The sequence below is a fragment of the Jaculus jaculus genome, chromosome 19 (genome assembly GCF_020740685.1).
Source record: "Jaculus jaculus isolate mJacJac1 chromosome 19, mJacJac1.mat.Y.cur, whole genome shotgun sequence".
In the NCBI taxonomy this organism is placed as follows: domain Eukaryota; kingdom Metazoa; phylum Chordata; class Mammalia; order Rodentia; family Dipodidae; genus Jaculus; species Jaculus jaculus.
The window spans coordinates 13,892,029-13,909,151 of record NC_059120.1 but is presented as its reverse complement, the minus strand read 5'-3'; the positions used below and the strand labels follow the sequence as shown (position 1 = coordinate 13,909,151).

Here is a 17,123-nt window from a genome sequence, read left to right as displayed (position 1 = left end):
ACGTGCGTGAACATGCAAAAGTAATAAATAAGATAAAACCAGTCTCTGATTTTCAGCTGTATTGCCTCGGTCAAATTATGACCTTCTCTCCATGTCAGTTTATTCATCTGTTTAGTGGGAATAATAAAGTCTACTTCACAAGGTGGCTGTGCAGACAGGAACATTAATAAGCATTTCATCATTACTAATTCAGCGATCTCAGACTGGTTTGCCTCGCTGTGACAAATCAACACAGATTCAGTATTGCTTCATAGCTCATGACTGAAATACCACCAGTTTTATTTTATTTTTATCTATTCTCTTGATTACAAAATCTCAACCAAGCACAGTGTGTGTTTGCCTATGATTAGTTTTCTTTTCAACTTCTTCCACATTTGTCCCTTAGGTGCTAATCATTATAGCTTACAGTTGTGAGGTGCTTACTACATGCCAGGAACAGTTTGACACACTTTGTGCTCATGAAAAATCATTTATTTATGTGTATGTGTGTGCATGTATGTGTGGGTGTGCCAGGGTCTCTTGCTGCTAAAAATGAATGCCTGTCTGGCTTGACATGCATGGCCTGGCAATTGAACCCAGGGTAGCTGTTTTGCAAACAAGTGACTTTAACTGCTGAACCATTTCCCGAGCCTTGCTCATTTTAAAATTAATTATTATTCAGTGGGTGTGGAGGGGGGAGAGAGCATCCCTCCATGAAGTCCAGGCTGAAGTTGAACTCAAGATCTCCTGCCATAGACTTTCAGTGAACTTAGCATGTTATTACTACTATTAACCTCACCCCTATGTTTTGAAGAGAAAACAGAGCCCCCAGGGAGGTGAGATCACTGTTGAGGGGACACAGAGAGCAGGGATGGGGAGCCAGCTGTTTGCTGTGTTTTATCACACATGAAACTATCTAATTGTGGTCTTCACAGACGCACAATTTATAATTTAATCCACATTTATGATTCTGACATTTTAGAAATTTCTACTCTTTAAGTAGTCTACAATAAATGACTCGGTTTCATTTTTTGTATATGTGTGTGATTGTTTTTTTTTTTTTTTGCATGTGTGGAGGTGTACAAAAATGTACGCGAGTGTGAAAGAGGGTCTGATGAGGGATATCTTCCTCTCGCACTCCTCACTCTGCTGACTGAGGCAGGGTCTCGCACTTGAACCCAGAGCTCACTGATAATGCTGCTCTAGCCGGCCAGCGTGCTCCAGGGACCCTCTACTGCTGCCTCCCTCCCCGACAGCTGGCATTGCAGGTGGGCTGCCATGCCCACTGGGCATCTAATGTGTGCTGGGGACCAGAACTGCAGTCCTCAAGCTTGGGTGGCAGATACTTAACGCACTGAGCTATCTCTCTACCCGTCCACGTCTCACATTAAGCGTCCTCCACTTCATGTCCCACGCTTGGCATGATTCCAAACCCTGGACCTTGCTTACTTTTAAATGATTTCTTATCAATGTGTCACGCTCCATTCCTGTTTCATTTGGCTTAAACTACTTAACAACATAGTGAACACTATCTAGCTTCACCCAGCACATGTATGCATGTTCTTGTGTGTGTGCCTGAGCTAGAGCGAGTCCTTACCTTGGAACCCCCCCAAATATATTGCTTTAAATTCCAGAAGTGTTAACTGAAAAATTATCATAATATGTATTGAATATTTTATACACCAAATATGCCATATTCCTCACATTTTATTTTTTTGCCATTAAATGGGGGTATTAAAAGGCCTAAAATGCAAAAATTTGCATTTTACGAAATTGAAAAAAGTGCAAAACATGTAATTTTCTTATACATAGACTTAAAAAATTTTGTTGGGAACTTTGATATATGAACATATGGCACATTGGTCATATTCCCACTGAGTTATACTCTACATCCCTCTGCCCAGTCCCCGTTTCACTGAGGCCCTCCTCAGTGGGGTTATCAGCAATCGCTGTGGGGTCATGAATGCACCAGTGAGTCCCTGAGGGGGGTCCGTAGAGTACGCCTTCCCGCAAATTTTATGTTATTTCCTATTCCAGCATTCTTTCAGATGTTTCCCGAACCCCTTCTAATTCTGAACTTTGGATTTAGCATTCTATTTTTCTTAAATATATATTTTTTTAATTTACTTGCAATGAGAGAGAGAGAGAAAAGGGAGACAGACAGAGAATGGGGTTTCCAGTCACTGCAGACTCCAGATGCATGAGCCACCTTGTGCATCTGGCTTGACGTGGGTACTGGGGAATCAAATTCTGGTTGCAGACAAGCACTTTGACCACTGAGCCATCTCTCCCCTGTGATCTTGCATTTTAAAAAGCATTAGAAGGGAATCTTGCACTGGTGGTCTGTTGACACCAAAACAAGACAGTCTTAAGCTTGCACAACAGTCTGCCCCATGGCACACGCCTTTCCAGCTGTAGTCCAGCCTCACAAGACCACCACCCATTCTCTATGACAACCTTCTCTTTGAAGCACCTCTCGACTTCTCTGAATCAGCCTTGTTCTCTGGACATATTCCAATGGCACTGTGGGTAGCTAATGATGCCAAGCCCCTGGGAAAGGCAGAGAGCCTCACAGTCACATGAGTCCCTACAGCATCACTATATACTTGGTAATCACTAGAGGAATTAATACAAGGTTCCCACTTTCAAAGACTTCATGCGTCTCTTCTCCCCCCAACTTTGTCTTCCTGTTTCTTTTACAGTAGCCCTGAAGTGGCCTAATGGCCCCAGCCCACATTAACCACTCCATTGACTCCCCTGTGAGGATGCACGGACAGACTCGGGTCACTCACGTGCACTTGCATGCATGATTTAACGAAGCCTACTGTGTGCCAGCCAGTGAAACGGAAGACGTGCCACCCGAGAGCAGCACAGTATCCGCTCTTCCATCTCAAAGTTCTTGTCGTTAACCGCCCGCTCTTTCGTCTTTCTATCTCCCTGGCTTGAATTGAATTGGAAGGTATTTTCTTTCCCTCCCTCCCTCTCTCCCTCCCTCTTCCTTCTTTCTTTCTTTCTTCCTTCCTTCCTTCCTTCCTTCCTTCCTTCCTTCCTTCCTTCCTTCCTTCCTTCCTTCCTTCCTTCCTTCCTTCCTTCCTTCCTTCCTTCCTTCCCTCCCTCCCTCCCTCCCTCCCTCCCTCCCTCCCTCCCTCCCTCCCTCCCTCCCTCCCTCCCGCCCTCTCCCCCCCCCCTCTTTCTTTCTTTCTTTCATTTCGAGGTAGTGTCTCACTCTAGCCCAGGCTGACCTGGAATTCACTATGGAGTCTCAGGGTGGCCTCGAACTCACGGCGATCCTCCTACCTCTGCCTCCTGAGTGCTGGGATTAAAGGCCGTGCGCCACCACGCCCGGCATTTTTTTTGAGCGCAGTGAGAATTTTGTTTATTAATGTATAGATTTCACTGCAATTATCCCAATTCAGCGACGGTTCCGAACTGCCTGGAAGGAAACCATGAAGTATCCCATTTCCCCACGCCTCCCTTCCCATCCCGACCAGCCCTTACCCGACGCTGCAATGGGGAGGGAGCGCAGACTGGGCGGTACCCGGAGGAAGGCTCCTTGAAGCGCTGGGCACCCTCTCTCCCCTCCGCGGAAACCCTTCCAAGCGAGCACGCACCTGGCGCTCAGGCGCGGCGTTGCTAGGACGCTTCCGTTGCTAAGAGAAAAGAGGCGAGTCCTCTGCGGAGATTGACAAGCGCCGTCACCAATGGAGCGTCGGCGTCCCTCACCGGCTCATTTCAGCAGACTCGTCATTGGCTGCCATGACGTGACGTCACCTCGTTAACAGTTTCCCAGTAGCAGGAAAGTGCCCTGCGGTGTGGGACAGCTAATGGCAGTGTTCCTAGGCCCTCTGTGGGACTGAGTGAAGCTCGTCTGTCTGGAACCTTCCCTCGTTTCTTTCTTTTTTTTCTTTTTCTTTTTCTTTCTTTTTTTTTTTTTTTGAGGTAGGGTCTCACTCTGGCCCAGGCTGACCTGGAATTCACTATGTAGTCTCAGGGTGGCCTCGAACTAACGGCGATCCATCTACCTCTGCCTCCCTAGTGCTGGGATTAAAGGCATGCGCCACCACACTTGGCTCCTCATTTCTTTTTTTTTTTTTTAAGACATATTTTTTAAATTTTTTATTTATTTATTTGAGAGCGACAGACACAGAGAGCAAGACAGATAGAGGGAGAGAGAATGGGCGCGCCAGGGCTTCCAGCCTCTGCAGACGAACTCCAGACGCGTGCGCCCCCTTGTGCATCTGGCTAACGTGGGACCTGGGGAACCGAGCCTCGAACCAGGGTCCTTAGGCTTCACAGGCAAGCGCTTAACCGCTAAGCCATCTCTCCAGCCCTCCTCATTTCTTTTAATTTTTAATTTTTAATTTTGTTTTTTCGAGGTAGGGTCTCACTCTGGCCCAGGCTGACCTGGAATTCACTATATAGTTTCAGGCTGGCTTCGAACTCACGGCGATCCTCCTACCTCTGCCTCCCAAGTGCTGGGATTAAAGGCGTGCACCACCACGCCCGGCTCCTCGTTTCTTTTCAAACAGTGATTATAACTTCTGTCATGCAAAACGCACAGCTCTCACGTCAAAAAGAATAAAAGATTGCCCACAACCCACGTAAACTAAGATGCACAAGGTGGCACATGCATCTGGAGTTCGTTTGCAGTGGCTGGAGGCCCTGGCACGCCCATTCTCTCTCCCTCTTTCTTTCTCGTTCTCTCAAATAAATTTAAGAAAATAGAATAAAGAAAGGGAGGGCTGGAGAGATGGATCAGCGGTTAAGGCACTTGTTGGCAAAGCCAAGGGACTCTGAATTGATTCCCCAGTACCCAAGTAAAGACACATGGAAAAATTGGTGCATGCATCTGGAATTCATTTGCAGAGGCTGAAGCCCTGACACCCATTTTTTCTGAATCTCTTCTCTCTCTCTATTTCTCTGCTTGCAAATAAATACATATTTTTTTTTAAAAAAAGAATAAGAGATAGTTTATTCTGGAGTAAAAAAAGAATAAGAGTTTATTCTGGAGCCAAATTGAGTGACCATGGGCCCGGAACACAGATTTAGGTTACCCTAAATATCACATTCCCATGTTAACAATTTTTAAAAATATATTTTATGTATTTGTTTATGAGAAGGAGAGAGAGAGAATATGGGCCCACCAGAGCCTTCATCCACTGCAAACGAACTACCGACATGTGCGCCCCCTTGTGCATTTGGCTTACGTGGGTCCTGGAGAATGGAACCGGAATCCTTTAGCTTTGCAGGCAAACGCCTTAACCGCTAAGCCATCTCTCCATCCCCCACGTCAACAATTTTATGTGTTGGGCAAACGCCTTAACCGCTAAGCCATCTCTCCATCCCCCACGTCAACAATTTTATGTGTTTATCGTTAAAGAACAACAACCAAAAAAGTCATAAACCAAGGCATTTTTCAAATACATTGGTAGAAACATCAGGTAGGAGGGTTACAGCAAAACAGGGAAATGTCTGCTACAGGATTCAGATGCTATCTGCTGACATTCTTAGCCTTTGGGTAGGTGGAAGCTGGCGGTCTGTTGTTACATTCCGAAAAGGTTTCACCTGATAGACACAGGATGTTGGGTCAGACACAATGGTGGGCACTAGATGGATACGTAGGGGCTAAAGATACTTCAGACAATCTATCTCTGAATGTGCAGCATTCCATCTCTGCACCAGCCCAGATGTTCTGTGTGTCAGCCTTGTGGGGTGCTGGAGACAGGTGCAACTGCTTTTGGGGAGTTTTAGTTTGCATAGCTTAACTTGTGAGTTGGCAGAATTTAGTAAAGCAATGCTGCTCATTGCTGTAATTGGTCTAAAAGAAGTACACCCAACTTAAATGAAATGCTTGAGACTTACAAAGTATTTTTTTAACGCAGGTATAAGACTTAATCCTAAGTGGAGATGACACCTTACATAGTCTATAGGTGATCAGGCAAGGTGGTTGACACTTGTAATTCTAGCGCTCTGGAGATGGACTCCACAGGATCAGGAGTTCAAGATCAGCCAGGCTATATGTGACTATCTATCTATCTATCTATGCATACACATTATTTATTTGTTTGGCAGAGAGAGAATGGGCATGCCAGGACATCTAGCCACTGCAAATGAAATCCAGATGCGTGTGCCACCTTGTGCATCTGGCTTACATGGGTATTGAGGAATCAAACCTGGGTCCTTTGGCTTTGCAGACAAGTGCCTTAACCGCTAAGCCATTTCTCCAGTCCAACCCTGTCTTAATAAAGCAAAAAACAAAAACAAAATGAATCAAACAAACAAAAAACCCCAAAACACCATAATAGATAATGCTGACTCAAATTCTTAAGATATTTTTTTGTTTGTTTGCAAAATCCAAATAAGTTTTATTGGAAGAAGAACCCAGGAAGAAGTCTTATCTAAACATGTGGCAAAGTTTCCTAGGAGTTTCCACTTCTTGCTGTAAACTAGTTTCCCCTAGCTCAGTCCCAAGGCCCCTACACCCATCCTTTCCCAGGGGCATGACATCTGCCCCCTTAGCAGCAGCAGCCCCTCCTTTAAACATCAGTGGCCTGCATTTTTAAATTCTCAGCCTAATGCATCTCTTAAATACCAGATTTGAATTTCCACTAACTACTAGATACTCCTAAATACTTCAACTACCTGCTGGGTTTCTGGTTGAGTAGTTACAATGCTGAGTAAAGGAATGAATGAATGAATGAATGTGCCACAGACATCACAACCTAGCAGAATGAAAGTCAACTCATCATGTTTCAGATGTCTTGGAGAAATCTTTTTTCCTTCTTTATTTCCTGTCTGTCTTTGGGTAATAGTATTACTGACCCTGAGTTGGCAAAACTAGAAATCTGAGTTGACTGTCCAATAGCCAATATATTACTAAGGCCTGTCATCCATTTATCTATCTACCTACCTACCTACCTATCAACCTGCCTATCATCTCTCTATCATCTTCCTTCCTTCCTCTCCTTTTCTCCTCCTCCTCCTTCTTTTCTTTTCTTTCTTTCTTTCTTTCTTTCCTTCTTTCTTTTTTGGTAGGGTTGCACTCTAGCCCAGGCTGACCTGGAATTCACTATGTAGTCTCAGGGTGGCCTCAAACTCAGGCAATTCTCCTACCTTTGCCTCCCAAGTGCTGGGATTAAGGAATGCACCATCTCGCCTGGAACTCTTGTCATTTTTCCCCTAGGTCTCTGACAATCCATCGCCTCTAAGCCACAGTCTACCTTGCTCCACTTCAGATATGCCATCTCTCTCATGTAGAAAGTAGCAATGATGTCTCGACTTATTCTATCTTCTTTCCTCTAATTTATTTACCAAGTTGCTGTGGGGTTTTCTAAACCAGGGATTCAGTCCTGAAATTGTCCTGTTTAAAGCCTTTCCTGTGGTACCTGAAACCTTCATCAGATCTCTGAAAGAGGGCTGGCAGGTAGTGAGTGCTCCCTACCCCACTTCCTGCATCTTCCAGCACAAACCAGGTTTAGTCCAGTCCTGCTCAACTGCCAATCTCTAAGATTCTAGAAATACTAAACCTCAGAGGTCCTTGGCTGGTCACAGTCTAAAGGTAAGGAAAGTTATAGCTTAGAATGTTGACTTCTGCAATTGAGATGAATTTGTTTCACACAAAGAATCTGACATATTTAGATTTCTGTCCCACAATGTATTATTCATGTGTATTTTAAAATATGGCTGGGCCTAGAGAGATGGCTCAGAGATGGCACTTGTTTGCAAAACCTAATGGCCTGGGATTGATCCCCAGTACACACACGAAGCCAGGTGAATCAAGTAATATATTCATCTGGAGTTGATTTGCGGTGGCAAGGGGCCGTGATGTGCCCGCTCTTTCTTTTCCCCCTCTCTGCTTGCAAATAAATAATAAATTCTAAAAAATTCTTTTTCAAAAGATAAATTAAAAATATGGCTACATGTGGTGCCTCACATCTGTAAGCCCAGCCCTTGGAAGATGGAGGTAAGAGGATCACGTGAGTTGGAGCATAGTCTAGGCTACAGTGTAAATTCCAAGATAGCCTTGGCCTACCTCAAAAGGAAATGTGTGAACTCACTCTTGATTGAAATTGACACAAAACTGAATAAGCACAAAGAGGCATCAAGCAGCTGTGACATGCTCATCTTATGTTTTTCCACTGCCCCAACATCCCACCACACAGCTCAGGACGTCCCTTGCTGAGAGGGTGCTCTGGTTCCATAAGGCTCCTAATGGCTGGTCTCACAATGAGTGTCTGCTTATCCTGTCACCTCTACCTCTACCTGTAATGCCTTTCTTCACCTTCATTACTTCCTAATCGCTCAGGTCACCATTAAAAAGAATATTTTATCTCTTTGCAAGCAGAAATAGGGAAACATACACAGAGAGAGAGAGAGAGAGAATGAGAATGGGTGCACCAGGGCCTCTAGCCACTGCAAATCAACTCCAGATGCATGCACCACTTTGTGCACCTGGCTTTACATGGATACTGGGGAATTGAACCCAGACCATTAGGTTTTTGCAGGTAAGTGCCTTAACTGCTTAGCCATCTCTCCAGCTCCACATGTCACCTTCTTGGTAAAGCCACACAAGCACCTGGTAGAATTTGTCATTTTCCCTCATTTTTCTTCCATTAGAGTGAGACATCATGTAGCAATGGTACTTTACATGCAGTCTCCCCTCTTCATTGTAGAGCTGGAATACTGCCTCATTACTTCAAACCTCCACTGTCTAACACAGCCCCTGACATGTTTAAGAAAGTATGTAAACTGGGCATGGTAGCACACGACTTTAATCCCAGCACTTGGGAGGCAGAGGTAGGAGGATTGCTGTGAGTTCGAGGCCACCCTGTATAGTGAATTCAAGGTCAGTCTGGGCTAGAGTGAGACCCTACCTCAAAAAAAAAAAAAAAAAAAAAAAAAAAAAAAGAAAAAGAAAAAACAAAAAGAAAGTATGAATTCAGTTGTTGTGGTGGTTTGATTTGATGTCCCCCATAAACTTAGGTGTTCTGAATGGTAAGGTCCCAGCTGATGGAGATTTGGGAATTGTTGTTGGGTGCTGGCTTATGGGTGTTATAGCCAGTGTGCCCTTGCCAGTGTTTGGCCCACTTTCCCGTTGCTACTTATGTTGGCTTGGCCAGGGAGTGACGTCCACCCTCTGCTCATGCCATCATTTTCCCCTGCCATCATGGAGCTTTCCCTCAAGCCTGTAAACCAAAATAAACCTCTTCTCCCACAAGCTGCTCTTAGTTGGGTGATTTCTACCAGCAATGTCAACCGGACTGCAACAGTTGTCTAATTGACTCTTCTTGGGGAGAGAGCTCAGTTGCTAAAGTGCTCAGCATGCAAACATGCGGACCCAAGATCCATGCCCAGAACCAAGTAAAGTGCTGGGCACATGGTGAGGGCCTACAATTCCAGCTTTGCGAGGGTGACAAGAGAATCTCTGTGGCTTGCTGGCTAGCTTGTGTAATCTATTTGGTGAACTTTGGGCCAAAGAGAGAGCTTGTCTCCAAAGAGACGGGCGGTGTTCCTGAGGATGCACCGGAAGCTGTCTTCTTTCTTCCACATGCTCACACACACGTGCACCCACACACATATGAACATGCATGCAGGCATACCATAGACACACACAAATGCAAACAACAAGGCAAATGTCTAACAACAATCACTTCTCTGTATTCTTCCATAGCATTTGCATTTAAAAAGTTTTTTAAAAAAATTTTGGTTAGAGAATCTTCTCTTTTCAGATGGCAGTGACCTTGGGATGACTCAGAAGGCATCATGGTGCTGAGAAGAAGTGACAGAGGAGTGCTCAGCACTGCATTATCTCTATCACACCTTCCAAGGCTCAGGGTTTATTGTGGAAGAGGTGGTGGAAAGAATGTAAGAGCCAAAGGAAGGGTAGGACTCCTTACAATGTGCTCCCTCCAGACACAAAATGGCCTGGATATCCATGACCTCACAGTGCCTGATACTACCTACACAAGACCATCATAATAGGAGGAAAAGATCATGGCATCAAAATAAAAGAGAGACTGATTGAGAGGGGGAGGAGATATGATGGAGATTGGAGTTGCAAAGGGGAAAGTGAGGGGAAGGAGGGCATTACCATGGGATAGTTTTTATAATCATGGAAGTTGTTAATAAAAAAATTGAACTTCTGTAATCCTCTGCAGTCAGATTTAAGGAAGTAAAGATTTTAACCTTGTGATTTGGATGAAACACGGGCTCTGCTGTCATCTTTTCTTAACTTCCCCAAGGGCATGCATGTTTGCAGAAATGAATCATAATTGCAAGAATGTTAGAAATTAAATGGGAAATGTTCAGTGATTTCTTTATGTCATGAATTCATGATTGGCTGGCATTTTGGGTCTTTTTTGGGGGGAGAGAGGTTAGAAGTGAAGAGAAACAGTGCCAGGGTAACTAGTGAACACCAATGTGCTCTTTCAGGGGACACAGGATTAAATTCTGAAACTGGAAGATTTTAACATTAGTTTGAATTTTAAAAAAATTATAATTTGCATGTGGGTGTGTGTAGCACACCTGGATCTGGCCACAGAAAATGAGCCCCAGATGCATTTGCCACTTTATGTCCAACTTTTATGTGGATGAGCTAGCATCTCCACTCCCTCCTCCCAGAAATGTCTGGAGATGGACGGTCTCTGTGTGATGGTGATATCCCTGTACTACCCACAGCCACCAAGAGCCAGGGGTCACGCAGTAGATCCATGTGCCTGTTTGTTTGTTTTTTTTTGTGACTAAGGTACTTCAAATATTTTCAAAGTCATAATATTATATCTAAAGAACATTGGGCTGGAGAGATATGTCAGTTGGCAAAGTGCTTGCTTCACAAGCATGAGGACCTGAGTTTAATTCCAAGAACCCACATTAAAAACAACAAAAAAGCTGGGTGTGGTGGAGTTAGCTTGTAATCGCAGCACTGGGGAGGCAGAGAAAGAATCCCGAGGCTCCCTGGCTTACTCTATCCAGGCCAATGAATCCCTGTCTCAAAAAGAAGCAGATGAGGTACCTAAGGATGATATATGAGGTTGTCCTCTGTCCTCCAAGAGCAAGCATACAAGTGTGCAGGTACACCTGTACACATGTGTGCCTGTACACATATGAACACACACACATACACACACCATGTCAGAAACTTGTCACTCCTTAAATAAGTGGCACCAGATCAACTGTTAAACTCTCCAAAGCTCAGTGTGGCTGTGATAATGCTTTCTTCCCAGCAAGGCAGGTAAAGGAGCATGGCTGTTATAGAGTTTTATTCAAAAGGAAGACTTTCGTGTAGTGTGTGTGCGTGTGTGTGTGTGTGCATGTGTGTGTGCATGTGTCAGAGAGAGAGAACCTATGAACTGACTCTCCTTCCAGCCAATAACACAGCTTCAGATTTAAAATGAAGTCTTTGTTGAACATTTTTGTCATGTGAGGGTTCCAGTCATGAGGTCCAATCAAAAGACAATACTCCCATCCCTGAGGCTAGCCAGCTTTCATATTCCAACTTTGAGCAGTTCAGTGTGCTTCCCCCAAAGTTGTCTAGGTTGGAAAATTTTCAATGCAAAGAATAAGCAAGCATATCTGTCAGTGGAAATCAGTTTCTCCCTTTCCAATTAGATATGCAGTAAACAAGAAGAGATGCTGAGCTATTCACTTTTCCAGATCACTGATAGGTCTTAGTGTGTCCCTTCTTACATGACATGGCCACTGACTGGCCTCGTGACACATAGCAGTGCATCTGAATCCATAACAATGCCATAGAACGGTCAGCACAATGACTCAAATCTGGAATATACTCAATGGATAGCTCTTCAATCAGAATCTTTTTAAAAATTTTAAAAATATTATATATTCTTATTTACTTGAGCAAGAGAGAGAGAGAGAGGTAGAGGAAAAGAGAGGGAGGGAGGGAGGGAGAGAATGGGCACGCCAGGGCCTCTAGCCACTGCAAATGAATTCCAGACACATGTGCCACCTGTGCATCTGGCTTACATGGGCACTAGTGAATCAAACTTGGGTCCTTAAATTTTGCAGGCAAGTGCCTTAAACACTCAGCCATCTCTCCAGCCCTTAAACTTTTTAATTGACAACTTCCATACATATAAACAACATGCCATAATCATAACCCCCCCCCGTCACTCTTCTTTTCCCCTCCCAAATCCCCCTCCACTGAATCTTTTCCTCTTTTCAACTCGTCTGTCTTCTGTTTTTGATGTCATCATTTCCCCCTCCTATTACGTAGGTGGCATCAGCCATTGGGAGGTTATGAATATCAAGATATCTGTGTCTGGAAGACAGTATTGTAAGCACTCCTTCCCTTCTTTGGGACCTTGTATTCTTTCTGCCTCCTCTTCCACAGTGCTTTTTCTCACCTTGACCACGCTTGCCTATACTTCTCCTTGGTTCATGCATGCATCGGGACAGACTGTGGTCAGCCTACAATGGACCCTCAGCCTATGGACTCTCACGTTCTGAACCTACTCTCGTGTTCCTGGTACAGAAAAAAAAAATGCGGACTTGGCACAACTCCTTAGACCTTGAAAGTAGTGACAGTCATTAAGAGAAAACCTTAGCCCTGTGGGGAGCAGAGGCTGGAGAATTGCTGGGGCTCATAAAATCGATGGCTCTGCATTCAGAGAGCCTGATCTTGGGGACATACACTGGTGAGAAGGACATTAATGTTCTCTTCTGACCTCCATATGCCTAAACATCCATGTGCATGTTCAACACACACACACACACACACACACACACACACACACTACATGTGGTAGCTTGAATGTGGCAGTGTGAATGTATGGCCCCATAGGCTCGGGTGTTTTTATGAAAATTAAATTGTAGGTTGGGTCTCCAGCCACCTGGTTGGAGGAGGTGTCACTTGGGGCGGACCCTGGAGTCCAGCCCTGAGGTGGGCTTGGGGGTGGATCTGGATTTCAGCCCAAGGGTGTGGCAGAGAAGTTTCAGTTCTGGAGCGTTCCTGCTTGCTGGCTGCTGGTATTTGCTTGGTGCAGCTTCTCTCTGCTTGGATGTATCTTCTTCCACCATTGAGGGAATTTCCTCTGCATTTGTAAGCTTAAAATAAACCTGCTCCTCCCATAAACTGTGTCTGGTTGGATATTCATCCCAGCCACATGGAATTGACTACAACACTACCCATACTAAAATAAAAAATAATATATATATATATATATATAGGAATGGGAGAGTAAATTTATGTTTGAAACAACTGAGGTTTGTACTCCAAATGCCTTTAATCCAGTTTCCTAGCAGTCTCTGTCTATAATACTTTATAGAATAATCGTCCTGTGAAAGAAATGAGAACACACCAACGCCAGCTAGCCCTCTAGCAGATTGCCTGAGAAACACCTTCTAGACACTTCCAACACACTCGTGGAGCGCTCCTCATCCACCTGCTTATCCTGCCGTTCTCAGCTCAGTGGAAGGCGATTTTATCTCCTCTACCGTGCAGCAGGAACGCCATGCCCATTTATTTATTTATTTATTTATTTATTTATTTATTTATTTATTTATTTATTTATTTATTTATTTGAGAGCGACAGACACAGAGAGAAAGACAGATAGAGGGAGAGAGAGAGAATGGGCGCGCCAGGGCTTCCAGCCTCTGCAAACGAACTCCAGACACGTGCACCCCCTTGTGCATCTGGCTAACGTGGGACCTGGGGAACTGAGCCTCGAACCGGGGTCCTTAGGCTTCACAGGCAAGCGCTTAACCGCTAAGCCATCTCTCCAGCCCACGCCATGCCTCTTTTGCCATTCTCCACATTTGGGGGGTACACTTTCAACTGCACGCTGCTGTCATCTGCATTTGTGTACACACTTCACCGCGTTGTGAGGCCACTTCTGGCTGCGAAGCCCAGGACGGGCCGCGGTGTCTGGGGACCGGCGGGTGTGTGCCACCGCGTCCAGCCCTTGCACGGCTGCTAGGTGCTCTCAGGGCTGCTTCTCGTCCCCTTAGATCCATCCACGCAGCCACACAGACATGTCTCGGAAAGTCAGCTCTTCCAGCACTTTTGTTGAATTCAGTCACAGCAGCAACCAGAGCGTGCGCATTTGCAGAGGCCCCTTGAGCTCAGGATGTCACCAAGGAACACGAGGCCCATCAGAGAGCCTGGTTCCTGAGGGTTCAGCCCTCACGGCGGCAGGGAGGGCGCGAGGGAGCCGAGCAGCTCGTATCAGGCAGGCCAGAAAGCCGAGGTGCAGTAGTCATTTAATTTTGTTTATCTGAGAGAGAGGAATGGAGGGGGAGAGAGAATGGGTGGCTCCACCCGGGCCTCTTGCCACTGCAAACGAACTGCATACGCATGTGCCACTTTGTGCATCTGGCTTTACAGGAGCGCTGGGGACTCCAACCCTGGCCAGCAGGTTTAACAAGCAAGTGCCTTAGCCGCTGAGTCCACTTTCCCAGCCTGAGATGCATCAGCCACTGTGAGGTCATGAATTTCAAGGCTCATTTGTGTCTGGAAGACAGTATTGTAAGCGCTCCTCCCCTTCTTTGGCTCTTACAGTCTTTCTGTCACCTCTTCTGAAATGGTCCCTGTGCTTTGGAGGACATGTGTGATACACATGTCTCACTTGAGCATATTTATTTACTTACTTTGAGGTAGGGTCTCACGCTCAGGCTGACCTGGAAACCACTCTGTAGTCTCAGGCTGGCCTTGAACTCATAGTGATCTTCCTACCTCTGCTTCCTGAGTACTGGGATTAAAGGTGTGGGCTACTATGCCTGGCTTTTTATTTTTATTTTATTTTATTTTTTTTTTTACTTTTTAAAAAATTTATTAGAGAGAAAGAGAATGGACGCTCCAGGGCCTTCAGCTGCTGCAAGCGAACTCCAGACATGTGCTCTCTCTTGTGGGCATGTGTGACATTGTGTGCTTGCGTCACTATGGGCCTGGGTTATGAGCGACCTGGAGGTTCAAACATGTGTTCTTAGGCTTTGCAGGCAATTGCCTTAACTGCTAAGCCATCATTCCAGCTCGTTAAAAACATTTTAACGAACTAATTAATTTGCCAGGAGAGAGAGAGAATGGGTGTGCATCAGGGTCTCTAGTTGGTGCAAACAAACTCCAGATACATGCACTACTTTGTGTATCTGGCTTTCCCTGGGTACTGGGGAATCAAACTTGGGTGGTTAGGCTTTGCAGCAAGCACCTAAATGGCTGAGCCATCTCTCTAGCACTTCTCTTACCATCGTGATAACTTCAATGAGGCAGTGAGAAAGAAGCCAGTATTAGGCTGCATGGTGACATAGGCATCAGAGACTAAATTATATTTTCCAAATTGCTCCTGAGAATTGAGTATGCCAATTATACCCTTTGGGTATCCCTCCTGTCCAGAACACTTGGGATTCATGTTAATGAATAGTATAAATTTTTTGTCCCTCATTGTGAAAAAAAAAAGAGATAACTCTATTTATAAATTGTCTTTGCAAACTGATCTAGAAGTTGAAAAACAAAACTTTAAAAGCTCTGACAGATTTTGATGGGACTTGTGGAATACCTTGTAAGGGGAATTTACTCTTACAAGTTTACTTGTGCCTCCGAGAAAATACAAATAAAACAATAAATTGAAACAAGTTCAAAGTAATTATAATTAGCTAAATTCCTGACCTATTCCTGATAAGAGGTAGAGGAAGGCTTAATTTTTTTTTTTTTTAAGAGGAACTCGCGAAGAAAAGGTTTGCAGGGTCAAAGTCTGCCCAGGGTTCTTCATGTGCTTATGCCCACGGTGGGTGAAGAACAGCCGAGTCTACCGTCAGCTCTTTGGCCAGCTACTGTCTGACTCGAGATGGGGAGGGTCCAAGGCTCAGGATCTGTGCCTTCCACTTCCTGCGGTCACCTTATCTTGCCAACCTGTCAGGTGAGCTTTCATGGTGGAGGTGGGTGGGGGCGGTGGGGGGAGATAAGTCCAATGCCACCTTCAGATAGGGCAGGCATAGGGGCGCCCTGGGCCCCCTGGAAACCCTTAGCAGTGGTGGCAGCTCACCAGGCGGTGGCAGCTGCCTTGCAAAGAGAGAAACCAGGGGAGGACGACGTTGCTGGTGGGGGTAGAAGCCCTAGAAGGCGGGGCGTGTCCTCCTCCCGGCTCCGCTCCACCTGTCCCCTCCCTGAAGGCGGCCCCAGACAGGGCGGGGCAGGGAACCCGAGCCCGGGGGCCGGGGAGGGTCACGCGGTGGGGACCTCGAGGAGGAAGGATGGCCGGCGCCCTGCGGAGCCGAGATGAGCTCCGGGGGCCGAGGACCCTGCGCTGACATGCCGCGTCCCTGGGCCCGGGACCAGACCTGAGGTTCCCCCCGGTCCCCGCGCCCCAGTCCGCTGCCTCCTCCGCGCGCCCGGGGGCCGCAGGTGAGCCTCGCCGGGCGCCGCCCGGGCATCAGGTGTCGTGGGAACGGCGCCCGCGGCGCTGGGGTAGTGACCGCGCTGTCGTGAGCCGTCGGTGACACCGAGCGAGCGGGAGGGTCTGAGCCCAGGGCGTCAGCGCCATGCAGGGCACAGGGAGGGAAGCGGGGTGCGAGATGCGTGGGTTTGGCACAGCGCAGGCTGCCCAGGTCGCCAAAGGTCAGTAGGGCTGCCAGGGGGTGTGTGTTGGGGGCGGGGGGCTCCCTGGGGATCCGGCGCCCCAGCCTGGCTCAGCCGCGGCAGTGGGGTCCGCTGCCTTGGCCCTTGTGAGAGCTGGAGAGATCCAGAGGCGGTCATCACCCGCTGCCCAGGGTGTCTGCCCTGGGCAGCCTGGGAAGCGGGCCGATCGCTGGATGCCAGGCCAGGGCGCAGACACCAGGTCCTGAAGTGGCCCTGTTTCCTGCTCTAAGCTCTGTCCTCCCCTTCCTTGGAGACCTGTGGGGGAGTGGTGGGGACCGGGACAACAGCCAGGGTCCCTGCCCTGGGGGAAGCACCCCCAGAGGCCCAAAGAACCCAGGGAGCAGTGCCTGGGGTGGCAGCAAGCCAGCAAGACAGAACTGCCGAGGTTGTCCCATGTCTTGGAAGAAGAAAGAAGGAAGAGAGAGAAGAAAGGGAGGGGTAAAGAGGGAGGAGGGGGAGCGAAGGAGGGAGGGAGGGAGGAAGAGAGGAATTAAATTTTGTGTCTGGTGAGGTGAGGATATGCTAAAGAAACAAGTCACCTAGCTAAGTGTGACA

General features: G+C 46.6%; 2 protein-coding genes across 5 annotated transcripts in view; one reads left to right on the top strand and one right to left on the bottom strand.

Annotated features, from left to right (window-relative positions):
• Nucleotides 1-3,557, bottom strand: part of Dnai3 (dynein axonemal intermediate chain 3) — an 82,467-nt gene extending 78,910 nt beyond the window's left edge. The window contains exon 1 of the mRNA XM_045138588.1: nucleotides 3,478-3,557. The gene's annotated coding sequence lies outside the window, so the exon portion shown is untranslated. The remainder of the gene's footprint in view (nucleotides 1-3,477) is intronic.
• Nucleotides 3,558-15,727: 12,170 nt separating this feature from the next.
• Nucleotides 15,728-17,123, top strand: part of Mcoln3 (mucolipin TRP cation channel 3) — a 30,228-nt gene continuing 28,832 nt past the window's right edge. For 3 of the 4 annotated variants that reach the window (XM_004653654.2, XM_045138104.1, XM_045138106.1), the window contains exon 1: nucleotides 16,154-16,334. The gene's annotated coding sequence lies outside the window, so the exon portion shown is untranslated. Of the gene's footprint in view, nucleotides 15,850-16,153; nucleotides 16,335-17,123 lie in introns of those variants that run through there. The other variant, XM_045138105.1, reaches the window with a different exon arrangement.